General features: G+C 42.0%; 1 long non-coding RNA gene across 2 annotated transcripts in view; it reads right to left on the bottom strand.

Moving 5' to 3' along the window:
* Nucleotides 1-14284, bottom strand: part of LOC115946258 (uncharacterized) — a 175248-nt gene that overhangs the window by 15103 nt on the left and 145861 nt on the right. Inside the window, exons 11-12 of one of the 2 annotated variants that reach the window (XR_004550073.1) lie at nucleotides 12283-12417; nucleotides 704-811 (exon numbers count right to left, since the gene is read on the bottom strand). This is a non-coding gene — a long non-coding RNA (uncharacterized lncRNA). The remainder of the gene's footprint in view (nucleotides 1-703; nucleotides 812-12282; nucleotides 12418-14284) is intronic. The other variant, XR_004550074.1, reaches the window with a different exon arrangement.

The raw sequence follows: 14284 nt of genomic DNA, 5'->3' as shown, positions 1-14284 counted from the left end.
TTAAAGAATGCAGTTTATGACCCAGCAATACAGAAGCAATTACAGAAATGGAAAATGATCAAGTCATTCTCAGGTATTCATAGAAAATTGGCATCTCCTGAATATTGAATTGCACTAGGCCCTACCTTTCTATAAATACGGAAGATCAATAATTATCAGTGAAATGCTTTGCTAACGTCTGAAAGCTGGCAGGACTGAAATAAGATATGTCATTTATGTGTTACTGCCTGAAAGAGAGAAATAGTCTTTCCCGTTCTCTTGGTGAATACACCCCTTGGCCTTGCGATGAGGAATAATTACGGACCACTGCCTTTGCGCCCTCAGGAAAGGAGTGCATGAACAAATGCTGGCTACAGCTGACTTGTTCTTTTCCATGATGAACACTACAATGTTCATAGTCCTCATATTTTGAAGCCTACAGAGCTGCTCTACCACACATCTTCATGGAGAGATGGTGTGTTGAAAACAGCTACTCTTGCGAAATACTTGGAGAGTCATTGAATAACAAAAATGTTTATTGCTAACCATCCAAAGATCTTGAGGCACTTTCCGAAGGAGATAACATCACCAACCTTATTGTATAGGCATAAGTGACTGAAGGAAATCACTCAAGCTCTTAGGAGCAGGGCAGGACATGGACTAGAGTTGATGCCCCTTGACTCTGAGCATCAGACTCCTTCCTGTTTACCTTTTTGCTTCTTACCTGCACCCTCCCATCCTTGCATACCACAGAGGTAGCTGTGCAGTCCAAGAACTACAAGTTCCTTCTTCCCACAATCCAGCATCTTAGGGTTTTCTTCACTCTATCAGACTTCAGAGTTTGGGAGAATAAAGGCAGAAGGAAATAAATAAGCTAGAAAACATACCATCATCATTAGAAACATAAAAAGCTACAAATCTGTCACACTGCAGAAACTCTCACTTCATTGTTACTGTGATTTATTGGGGAACTAATTTTAAACAAGTTTTCTTTTCCAAAACCACAACACAAAAACAAACTGAACAAGCAAGCCAGAGGACAGAAGCTAGTCGCTACTGGACAATTTAAGCAATAATTTCATTTGCTTTGTAGTATAAAAAGCAATAAAGGGCTGTTTACGGAGTGAATAAACACTGAATGAATCACAAAAAGCTCTTTATTGCGATTATACTCCAAGGCAGAGGAGATTATTGTTATTACACAAGAAGGCACAATGTGAAAATTTGACTCAATGCGCCAGATTTTCAGACTGTTTCCCCGGTACAATTGTGTTCGGGGAGTACATTGTGTCTAATCTTAGCACGCTGTTTTGACAATTCCACATGCAAATCAGGTGGTGGGGTACAAATGCATTTAATTAACTATTTACAGCCAATTTATGCAAGCCTGGTGGCTGGACACGTGTTTTGCACAAGCAATGGCATGCTGAATGGGTTTGAAAATCAGCTGCCCGGTGTGATGTGTTTAGCCCTTCAGGAGACCGCCAAACGTTCTCTACCGAGGAGCCTTCCAACCTTTCAAGGTGCATGATGTCTTCTCCTCACAGGGAAAACTTGCACAGTCTCCATGTAAAATTCGTTTCAAGGAGCTGAAGAAGCAGTAAGAACAGCACTGATGAGTAGAACATCTTTCTTTTTTCCCTTCATGCATTTCTAATGCACTGTTTTCTTGTCAGGCAGTCTTCTCTTGCAGTCCTGATGAAGTGTTTGTGCTGAATAAAGTAAAGCTAATCCACACAGATTTTTCTTTTCCTTCTTCTTTTGCGGAGGTCTTCCTGCTGTCAGACCATTAAAAATTGAGTGATGTCAAAAAATAGGACCTCTGTGGCATGGGCTTACTCTCCTGGCTGCTCAGTAGGCATAAAATCTGGTACAGTTCAGGCATGCCATGCTCAGTCTTGCAGGAGCCACCAGCCTTTTAAATGTGCATGTGTGCCAGGCATGCATTCAGACTACAGCACTGCCTTATGCCCAGGGATCTTGGTTAGTCTTGTCTCCTTGTGCACCAGTGCTTCAATTTTTACTAGTCTCCTCCCAGCTGACCCGATGGACATCATCTCCCTCAAATAATTCTCTGTCTCTGGTTGTTGGGTATTTTCGAATTCTCCACTGGAGGCCTTTGTGTTCTCATCCAATAGAAGTAGTTGGTGGTCTTCCACCATTGTCTTGTCTTCCTGTGAAGCCTGCTGCCTTGGCAAAGGCACCAGCATCTGCACTGAGAATGGCAGGAGAAGATGCTTCCAGTTACAGAAGATGCTCTCAAGTAGAGAAGCTTTTCCTGCTGGGACTGTTATAGACCGAAAACCATAGCTCATGCAGAGAGCTGGATTATTAACGCATGATAATAACAGTAAAGAATTTCTTCCTTATATCCAGTCTAAACCTCTGCTGGTTGAAATTTAAACAGCAGAGGTTTAGACTGGATATAAGGAAGAAATTCTTTCCTGTTAAGGTGGTGAGGTACTGGAATGGGTTGCCCAGGGAGGTAGTGAATGCTCCATCCCTGGCAGTGTTCAAGACCAGGTTGGATGAAGCCTTGGGTGATATGGTCTAGTGTCAGGTGTCCCTGCCCATGGCAGGGGGGTTGAAACTAGATGATCTTAAGGTCCCTTCCAACTCTAACTATTCTATGATTCTATGATCACCTCCTAGTTGCTCTTGAATGAGAAAAGTGGGTTAAGCCTCGAAGATATGGTGGATAAAACTTTATTCTCTTTCTACATGTATTTGGGAAGCTGCTAGGAATTATCTCCAGTATAGCTTGACTGGCATTTGAACATGAGAAGCAGTTAGTTAATATATGAATTAATCTTTTTGATTTTCTCTTGGTTTCCACTTGTAAGGTGGTCAGGTCTGGTGCTTATGAATGTGAGCATTTATGGGCACAGAAGAAAACCCAAGTGAGGCAAGGGACTTGCTATTATTGAAGAGAAAATGCCTATAGGAGAACTAATACAGTATTTTAGAAGATACAGTTAGAATAGCAGGCTTGAACATACAAAATGTGTGTGAGAAGTTCCTTATGGATTTTTTGTTTTAATTGCTTTTGGGTTTTGCTTTTTTTGCCCCATTTGAAATGCTTCAGCCACACAAGGAGGGGACAGAAACAACATAATGTGATATTGAAAATCAGTCTCATAAGACAATAATAACAAAATCCTCTACTTGGATGCAGCAAAAAAATCCTCCTGATTTTTTCCAGAATTGAAGGTCTGCTCCATACATTTGGTTTGATTTCTAAGCAATCCAGTAAGCAAGGAGCTAAATTCACAAGAGCAATTTGGAGCAAATAGTTTGAATTAGCTCTGGTATTTGTCCAGTTTGGGGGGCAATTAAATAGATCCCAGGGATTTAGGTTTTATTTATTTTTTAATGAAACTTAACCAGTCTTCTGACTATGTTCTTTGTGAGGCTTACATCAATTCAGTGCTAACAGCACAGGGACAGACAGTGCAGAAACAGTGGAAGTGCTGATAATTGAAAATATAGCCTTTTGGATCTATTTTAAGCCAAACCTCCCATGTGGAAAAGAGGCATCAATTTGGAGCACTCAGGTAAAGAGGAGGAGTGTAGGAGCCTTTGTCATCAGCATTTCCTCACCTCACCTATCATATTACTAACATAAGGCAAAAGCAAGAGCCATAATTGCCAACAAGAGCAAATGATGGTTAAAGTAAAATAACAAAAAGGAAAAAAGAAAATATAGAATATTATGGGAAGTGTACATGGAAAAAAAAACCCACAGCCCTTAAAAAACATCAATCCCCTGAGCTCAAAGCAATGGATTTATTTTTTAAATTGCTAAATAAACAGAAGGCAGGAATGGAGGGGGCTGCCATGGATGAGAATAGAACGTATTTTGTTGCTGATAGTTCTGAATCTCCTTTGAAGGTTTATTTTGCGAAGGCTGAAGCTTTCAAAATCCTGAATTCAATTCCTTTGGGCTGCTGGCCTCTGTAAACACTTTCATGGACGACCAGTGGGGAGAGAGGAGCTCTGGCCTTCGAGAACAAAGCCTTCATGTTCAAGACACGATTTCTTTGAGTAAGATGTGGTTTTGGCTGTTCCTTTCAAACCACTTACACCTGGTTTACTTCAGCAGTGCTGGGCAGGATATGGTAAAAGACCTGGAGTGTTAGGACCAAACATACCAGATGTTCCTACACATACATTCTCTCTTGCAGCTGAACTCCTAGCAGCAGCCTTGTCCCCCTTTTCATTCCTTCACCACAATTCAACAATCTAAGCAAAACATTATTTTTTAAGAATACTTCTTTTTCTCTTCTAGCTCTGACTCTCATTACCCTTTTGGCAAAGTACAACTTAGCTTTAATTCTCCTTAGCAGCAAGGTTCTGGTGCTAGAATTTGCTACATTTGAGAACTTGCTGCTCTTATGGTATATTTCTGCATTCAGATAGAGCATTCCTTTCTGACAAAAGTGAGGGATTAACATTGTCTACCCTGCTTTCCACTGGTGAAATGTAGAACATTGCCTGCATGTGCTCCCAAAAGAACACAGAGGCATGGAGAAAAGCAGTGATGAGCAGGGGACGAAGGCTTTGCATTACTTGTCAGATGAAGTAGGAGAAAAGCTAACATTCCCAGTAGATCCATCCAAGGTTTCATGCTAGCACCTCCTGGGATAAGACTCCAGGAATATAAGGAATGTCTTATAAATCCTCAAGCTGTCCAATAAATCTTCTTTAGTAGATACAAACTGGTCTGTTTTGAAGACACAAGGAGCAGTAAGGCCTCCAAACCTGATTGATGTTTTCTTCTAGTTCAAGAAAAATGGTAAGCCAAGGAAAAGAGATGCAAAAAAATCCCCCGAAAATATTAAACATGCTTGTCAGGGCTGATGTAGCATCAGCACCTTCAAACTCCTCTTTCCATCTCTTCCCAGTCAAGCAGAGAAGCCACTTCACCTTTCAGGATGATGTAGCCCAAACTATTACAGCCACACACAGTCAGCAACAACTCACTGAGAAAATGCAACTGATATGATTGAAGAAGTGACCTGGAGGACAATGGTGTTTCTCCTGCAAGAAGCCACCAGTGCAACAGCAGCAGAACCAAAATGCAGATATGTCCACATTAGCATCAGTCTACCAAGAAGCAGTGACAACAGTTGACTGTGATATGACAATCCATATGAGTGGATTGTCACTGTACCTGTAGACTTCAAGGTTTCTCTTTTGTCTCTTTTATTTCTTTTTTTCCTGGCCAATTTCCACATCACCTTAAATTCTGACTTATCTGAGTCAGCTGCAACTTGTTGCAGTTATTTTTAAATGGAGAAAAAAAAAAGAACCAAAACAGTGCCACCTTTTCCTGGTCTTCACTTCTTCTTGCCTAGCTAAAGCCAGTAAGTATATAGACATCATACCTCTCAGGTTAGGAGTGTTCAACAACTGTGGGTCCGTAGATGCTACACTCACACAAGCAATACCTGACAGTGTTTAAATGCTGACATCTGGAGTTCACTTGTTGAGAATTTTATGAGGAGAAAAAAAAATAACAATCTCACTTTATATATAATTTTACATGTCACAGCTTTGTTTTTCATTCCCAAATATCATCCCTTTCCCTCAATTAGTCAGCCTTCTGTTGCATGAAATGACTGTCATCTTGTGAACATTGTAATTGCCTTCTGCAAGATGAAAACCAGGTACAGTACAAAAAAACCCCAAAAAACTAACCACCTAATGGGGCAAACACTGCAGATAGATACACACATACATTTGTTTGACTTTAGAGGTGGAAGTGGACGGGCTTGAAATGAACAGACTGTTCTCCATAGCAAAAAGCAGCTGCAGAAAAAACAGTATTTAGGCCCCGCTTTGTGATTTAAATGGTAAAAACCTTCCATCTCTATATCTTTATCACAAGTGATTTCAAAGGCCTTCACAGCACAAGCAGAAACTATCCTGCTCAGTCCTGAGGTGAGTGGCATGGCTATTTAAAAATGATTTACAACATGAGGTTAAGAGGAGCATTCGATGCAAATGAACTCACTGGATGATTTCTGATAGCTAACTTGCCATCAGCATTCCTCAGACCAATCCAGCACTTCAGGCTTTCGTGAAATCCACCAGGATTTTTTAAATAAAAATGTAAAAGCTCAAACAGCTGATCCAGGTGGTGCTGAGGGAGGAGCTGAGTTTTGTTCATGAGGTGCTCTCCAGATGAAATTTCACTTACAAAAGAAAGAAGGTTTTATAAAAATAACCTGTCTGGGTGGAACCTGGCAGAAGTGCCAAGACAGGGGACTTTCCCTGCTGCCCTGCACTAACTTGTCCCATTAATCCTTTTAATTTAATGTATTCATTTTTACACAGCTTAGATTGTTCACTTCATGCCAGTACAAATCATGTTTTGTTCCCAATTCTTTCACCATGCTCCTTTGTCTGACAGGACCTTGCTGCTGCTGCAGTAACTTACGTGGGCTGTCAGCTGGGCCACTGGGATGCAAATCTCTTTTTGTCCCCTTGGGGTGCCATCGATATTTTATTAAAAGGTTGCATCTCTCTTTATCCGGGGAAGTGATGGACTAACTGCATTTTCCTTCTGTAATGATCTCAGAGGGCAATAAATAAATAGATGATACCTAAAAATATCTAGTAAATAATGGCTAAATGAGAATGGACTCATTTATATCTAGGATTTTCTTAAATTTGTTTAAAAAAATGTGTTTCAAGTATTACTTCCTCCTTCCTGTTCCTGAAGCCATGTCATAAATAAGTTAGTAATACATAACTGAGACTCATTTGTATTGAGTACCCAAAACTCTGTCTAAAAAGCTCGCTCATCAAATTTAGAAAAAAATGAGCTCTATACCATATTCATATTCATATACCATACCCTGCTCTTGTGAGACCCCACTTGCAGCACTGTGTGCAGTTCTGGTCACAACATAAGAAGGACATGGAGCTGTCAGAGCAAGTCCAGAGGAGGCCATGAGGACAATCAGGGGCTGAAGCACCTCCCGTATGAAGACAGGCTGAGAACGTTGGGGCTGTTCAGCCTAGAGAAGAGAAGGCTGCATGAAGACCTCATGGCAGCCTTCCAGTATTTGAAGGGGGCTACAGGGATGTTGGAGAGCAACTCTGCATCAGGGACTGGAGTGATAGGACAAGGGGTGATGGGTTTAAACTGAAACAGAGGAAGTTCAGGTTGGGTATAAGGAAGAAGTTCTTCCCTGTAAGGGTGCTGAGGCGCTGGCACAGGGTGCCCACAGAAGCTGTGGCTGCCCCATCACTGGCAGTGTCCAAGTCCAGACTGGACAGAGCCTTGGGAAAAATGGTCTAGTGTGAGGGGGTTGGAAAGAGATGGGGTAGATGATAGATGATCTTAAGGTCCTTTCCAATCCAAACCATTCTATGATTCTATAATTCTATGATATTTGACTTAGAACCCGATCTGGATGTGATAAGTCCTTCCTACTGTGCGGGTGTTTGGAGCTGCCATTTAATTTGAAAGACAAGTTCTAATAAATGAACATCTGAAGGTTCATCAAAGCTAATTAAGTCTACCCAAACCTATGCTGACTCCCCTTATTTGGTAATGCTCCATTTCTGCTTAACCTTATGTATATGGCAGTGAAGTCCTCAGAGAAGCTTCTCAGTACATGTAAACTATGCATACTGAGTATGAATGAAAAGCAAACTACCTATGTATATGCAAAAAAGTTATATATCCTTAACATGATCTAGTGGAAGGTGTCTACCCATGGCAGGTTGGAAATAGATGACCTTTAAGGACCTTTCCAATCTAAACCATTATGATTCTAAAGCTGAACACATACTTTACCATTTTCTGAGTACTTTGACATGACCGGACATGAGAAAGCAGTTCAGCTTCTCCAGGTTATGCAAAAAAAAAGAGAATTTTTTTTGTGTTCCTCAGAGTGTAATGGAGCTGCAAGAGCAGAATGATCCAGAACTGGTGTGTTTGAACACACAGCTCTGCAGTTTTCAACAGAAACCCCTGCACTAACTTTTGGAAATCACATTACTCAGGATTTCCAAACATTTGCAATATCCGGTTCTTTTGGAGTTACGTTTCCATATTTAACACAGTGCAAGAAGTGAATATGAGAGAGCAAGCAGGCCCTCCACTAGGAATTTTTACTAAACGTTATGAAAATAACTTCCTTTCTAAATTTCATTTTTCCAGATTAAGGCAAGATTGCCTCAGCTTTTGCTCTGCTGGTAATCCCTTTGACTAGACACAAGTTGCTACTGTCTCTAAATCCCTGGTGTTGCATGTTTTCTCCAAAGCCCTCACAACTTTTTCAGGATGCAGGCCAGATGCTGCTCTCTGAAGGAGCACCTACTCCATAATAGAATAATAGAATAGTTAGGGTTGGAAAGGACCTTAAGATCATCAAGTTCCAACCTCCTGCCATTACCCGTTGTCCTGTCACTACAATCCCTAATGCAGAGTTCATCCCCAGCATCCCTGTAGGCCCCCTTCAGGTACTGGAAGGCTGCTATGAGGTCTCCACGCAGCCTTCTCTTATCCAGGCTGAACAGCCCCAACTTTCTCAGCCTGTCTTCATATGGGAGGTGTTCCAGTCCCCTGATCATCCTTGTGGCCTCCTCTGGACTTGTTCCAACAGTTCCATGTCCTTCTTATGTTGAGGACACCAGAACTGCACACAATACCTCAAGTGAGGTCTCACGAGAGCAGAGTAGAGGGGCAGGATCACCTCCTTCGACCTGCTGGTCACGCTTCTTTTGATGCAGCCCAACATGAAGTTCTCTTTCTGGGCTGCGAGCGCACACTGAAGCTGGCTCATGTTCATTTTCTCATTGACCAACACCCCCAAGTCCTTCTACACAGGCCTGCACTGAATCTCTTCTCTGCCCAACCTGTAGCTGTGCATGGGACTTGTCATGGTTAAACATCATGAGGTTGGCATCAGCCCACCTCACAAGCGTGTCAAGGTCCCTCTGGATGGCATTCCTTCCCTCCAGCGGATCAACCGAACCACACAGCTTGGTGTCATCGGCAAACTTGCTGAGGGCGCACTCAATTCCATTGTCCATATCACAGACAAAGGTGTTGAACAAGATTGGACCCAACACCGATTCCTGAGGGACACCACTCGTTACTGGTCTCAAGCTGGACATTGAACCATTGACCACAACTCTTTGCATGCGGCCATCCAGCCAGTTCTTTATCCACAAAGTACTCCATCTATCAAACTGATGTCTCTCCAATTTAGAGACAAGGATGTTGCGTGGGACAGTGTCGAACGCTTTGCACAAGTCCAGGTAGATGACGTCAACTGCTCCACCCCTGTCCATCAGTTCTGTAGCCCCGTCATAGAAGGCCACCAAATTGGTCAGGCAGGATTTCCCCCTAGTGAAGCCATGCTGACTGTCACCAAGGACCTTGTTGTTTTTCATGTTCCTTAGCATGCCTTCCAGGAGAATCTGCTCCAAGATTTTGCCAGGCACAGAGGTGAGACTGACTGGTCTGTAATTCCCTGGGTCATCCATTTTCCCCTTCTTGAAAATGGGGGTTATATTTCCCTTTTTCCAGTCATTGGGAACTTCACCTGACTGCCATGATTTTTCAAATATGATGGGCAGTGGCTTAGCAACTTCATTTGCCAGCTGCTTCAGGACCTGTGGATGGATTTCATCAGGTCCCATGGACTTGTTTACATTCAGGTTCTTAAGATGGTCTCGAACCAGATTCTCTCCTTCAGTGGGCCTAAGGTCTTCATTCTCACAGTCCGTGTGTCTGCCTTCCAAGTCTTAGGTGGTATGGTCAGAGCATTTGCCAGTGAAGACTAATGTATGTTTCTTCTGCTTAAACAAGTTCCCCTGCACTACATATGGCACATTTTCCAAACCTTTCATCAAGTACAGAATTATCAATTTCCTCATAGGTTTTTCAATAGGTTGATCATGACAGCATCCAAATGCTTCTCAAATACTCATGGATGTTTCTTCAGAGCGCTCTGGTAAGGATGGGAAAAGATGAGATCCTGAGGCACAAAGATGAGGATAAGTCACCATGAGTTTGGCGTGCTGAAGATAAGGTAACAGAAACACTCTGATTTCAGAGTTGAAGTTAGATGGCAGTTCTTAGGTTCAAGGCCCTGCTCTACCACCTCCAGAATCCTTGTGACACAGACCATAGTGAACCTATTCGACCTACAGGAAAACTAGAAGCTGCAGCCTGACACAACAGGAGAGCTGTGATAAGCCCATTTTCTTATCCCTGCTCCAGGCCTCCACGGCACAATTAGGTCCAGGAGTGCATCCTGCTGCAGATCCCCTTCCCACCTCTTGCAGTTCATTACTTCATTCACACAGCGCTTTGCAACCTCAGAATGCAGAGGAGCCTGAGGTCTCATGGTCTTGACCCTCCCTGTTGCTATTGGAAACTCTTAGCTGAAGCCCCACTCACTGGGCACTGATGTGAAGCTTTGGTTCACTCAGAGCATTCCTCTCCTATCTGCTTTCTTCTGGTGTATGCCTGATGGAAGACACTGTTTCCCAGAGTTGGCACTTGGCCTTGCTAGCATTCACATCAACCCATTCCAGTCTGGCTGAAAACGCTCTCAATCTCCTGCTTTCCCTAAAAATATTCCTGGGTCTATATTCCTCAGAAAGATGCTATCTCTAGGAGAGTCACTGTCTTCCCCCAAACAGTTCACCCTGTTTATCTGTCTTGTCTTGCTTCATTCCCCCTCCACCCTTCAAAACAGGAAGACTTATGAATGAGAATGATTTGTTTAGCAAGTTAAACTCAAACATGACTTTAAACAGAAGGTTATGAATATACAGAATGCAGAGAACAGGCATTCAGCATTGTAATTGGATCACTCTCTAATTCCCTTGTCTTTGTCTAGAATTCAGCAGGTCTTGCCCTGCACACCAGAGTGCACACGGCAATGTTTGGGAAATGCATGCAAATACTCAGCTTGAAACCTGGTGTTTCATGGCTCCCTGCCCCATGCCCATGGGGGTGAATGTTGTCCCATTTCCTCATATCATATTGTAAGCAAATGCAACATTATGACTTTGTAGAGCTTGCTGTGAGCACCCACCCTCACAGATGTGTTAAGTTACACACAACATACTTCAGAGCCCAATTAGACCCACTTAATTTACTACTGAATATTGTGAGTACAGTGACCACAGACAGATTTGTGCTCCACACTATCAAGGCTCCAGTGCTGTACCCCAACAGGGACTTATGTCCCAGCTTCTCCTCTAAGGAGGAAGGTTGCCAATAGGTCAGCATTTCTACTGCATCACAGGCCACACAAGTGACTCTCCAGCATCTTGCCCATGGGCTGGTTTCTGGCACTTCACAGTCTCATGAACTTTGTTCCTTTTCTGGTTGGAGCCTGGAGCTTGAATATTTGTAGTGCATCTTTTCCACTTCCTCCAGAACCTCTTTTTGAGACTGCAACTGCACCTCCCTTACAGCTTCTCTTTTATTTGTACATAAGTACACATCAGACACACCATCTTAAGACTCTCCATTAGCTTCTTCCTAATTATCCTTGCCACAGCATCCATGCTCCAGGAAAGCAGGAGCAACTTTGGATGCAAATATACAACACAGGGCTCAACTTCTGCCCCTGTAATTCTTATCTCAGTTTCTCTAGGCTCTTTCCTTTGAACAGGAAAATGCTCTCTTCTCAGTATGACTTTAAAAACAGGAATCTCATTTTTCTTTTAATTAACAGTAGTTTTGTCATTCTCCTTCCCATCTTCATAATAAGATGTAGATCTTCAGTTCTGGGCAGATTTAATGTAACCTCCCTATGATACCAAAAAGCCACACATCTCTTGAAAGAAAACTGAGAGGTTAAAGAACAGGTTTGACAACATTTAGATGACAGAGCCAACCCTGCTTTGTGCCAGGGAGAACTAGACCTTTTATAAGTCTCTTATTTTATAAAATTAAACATGACCAAAAAGCATATTTCTCCATTGACATTTACCAGCTTTTGAGCATTTGCAAACTTAAGAATGTTCTTTTAAGGGGATTTTTCTTTTAACACAGATGGGCATGCTTAATGCAATACAGAGGAAATAAAGTTGATTGATTGAATACTGTCCTACAGTTATTCCTCCTGACAGACGCATTTGTCCTAGATGCTGTCAGCCACTACTTCAGACGAAAGGAGAATCACTAAGCCTTTTGAAGCTGAGTAACTCTGTGGGCCAGCAACCATATCCCATGACATAAACCCTGTACCTTGGCAAAGAAGCAGTTAACAAAACAGTTTTGTTCATGTGAAAATACAAAGCAGCTGCTTAGTTCCATACTTGGCAGAAGAAGGCAGCCCCCTCTGCACTCCTTGTCTTCTGCTGCTCTTGGATCATTGCAGAGTTAACCAGCTGTTGCATTCCACATGCCAGTTACACCAGTTCGGAAAAGCAAGAGCAGGGATAGTTTTATGGCTGTACAAAAGGAATGAGAATAATACACTACTGAACCAGAAAGGACAATATTTATATAATAAACATTTTCAGGAACATAATGATTCCTCTGTTGTCAAAATTTTGGAGTGGTTAATTGTGCACACAAAAACTGTACCTCATCTACATGCTCAATAGCAGTTAATATGCTCCCAAAGTGCCTATGCACTGCAGATCTGTCCATCTGCACAGCCCTTCCAGCAACAGTCTTCACAAAATAAGGTGGTCAAATGCACAAACACTTCTGATAATATAGTTGTGTATGTGAAATGCCTCATTTTTTATGTCTGTGAAAATGCAACACAGATAATTTTGTTTTCAAGTTTAAGAATATCAGACTAAACCAAGCACTGAGGGTTTACTGCAAAACATTTGTACTAACTTTATGCATTCTCAGATGGTATTCAGGTAGGAATTACAATTTGGTCTTGAGATATGGTGGACACATCCACAGATCTCAGCTGCAGGCTAAGATTCAGAGTCAGAGCCTGTCTGTTGCTTCAGATGTTCATTTCAGGCTAGACTCAAATTTACTGAGTTCTGTTTCTGACTAAAATCTAGGGCAAAAAACTATGTCAGTCAAAACGGGCTTAGTGTGAAAACATCCCTGAAAGCTGAAGTGTGGGCAACTGATTTGCTTATTGGTGTCTTTTCAGATGGTCTGTCCTTTGCTTCCTAAACATCAAAAGGAAACACCCACAGTAGTGAATTGATGACCTGGCAACAGATCACAGAAAGTACCTGAAAATGGAACTGAGAAAGCAGAGGCCATTCCTAAAAATGAACCCATTTTTATCTGGGAAAGTTTACAAAAAGAAGCCAAAGGGTTTGCAGAGTTCATACGTGATTTTAGCTCAGAATCAATTTTCCCTATACACAGAAGTCTGTGCTAAAATTTAGCCTCAATAAACTGACATCCCATATTTCATTATTTCAAAAGAGTTCATAATAAACAGACTTTGGGGGGTGAAGGTGGGAAAACCACTAAAGCAGGCACTCCTGTTTGATCTCAAGGTGGTTTAACTTAGGCTCCCCATCCCCTTGGAAATACAGCACTGACACAAACTCATATCAATTAAAAACCAATCTTCTCTCTGTCTGGGTAACCTCATCCTTCTAATCACTAGCGGCTGACTTCTCTGCTGCCGTGTCGCTAAACCCTGACCTTCATTTCCCAGTCACCATCACACCCAATGCTCAGGCCACACCAACAGTGACTTAAGGATCTTCTCTCTTACAATGTCTGGGTTTTCCCTGAAACTGACTTTCTAGGAGTGAATTTCCTGTGTTTGCCTTCTGGGATCTGTAGCTTGTAGGAACATTTGCCAGGAGCACATCCTCATGAGCCACCACATAGATTTCCAAGCTTTTTTTTTTTTCCAAATGCAAACTAAAAATCTGTAAAAGGGAGGAAATTCAGCCAAATGTAAACCCGACATTCAATGGCATTCAAGCAAATGGTACTTGAAAGAGGGGGAAAAAGGTTTTATTACATTCAAGATTTGAAATTCCTGAATCACTTGTCTCAGTAGGAAAAGCACAACTTTCTTTACAAAATGTTGAGAAGTTCCACTCAGTAACTTCTTCCAGAATCCTTCAAATCTGAGTATTCATCAAAGCCAGCCTTTCCCAGAGAACTGGGTAGATTTCACTGAAACAGTAGTCATGTAAGAAACCAAAGTCCTTGAGCAGTAGCAAGTTTCATTATTAAAAAACTCTCTTCATATTTAGGTCAGGAGGTGCTCAATGAACATAATGAAGTTGCATGGTTGTCTACTGGTGTTAACTTGTTATAGTCTATCATTTATAAGAGTTGGAAACCTGACCTGTCTTCCAAACAGCTTTCCTA

Source organism: Melopsittacus undulatus, chromosome 10 (genome assembly GCF_012275295.1).
Source record: "Melopsittacus undulatus isolate bMelUnd1 chromosome 10, bMelUnd1.mat.Z, whole genome shotgun sequence".
In the NCBI taxonomy this organism is placed as follows: domain Eukaryota; kingdom Metazoa; phylum Chordata; class Aves; order Psittaciformes; family Psittaculidae; genus Melopsittacus; species Melopsittacus undulatus.
Note: the sequence above shows the minus strand (reverse complement) of the source record. Positions and strands in the feature narration are given on the sequence as shown.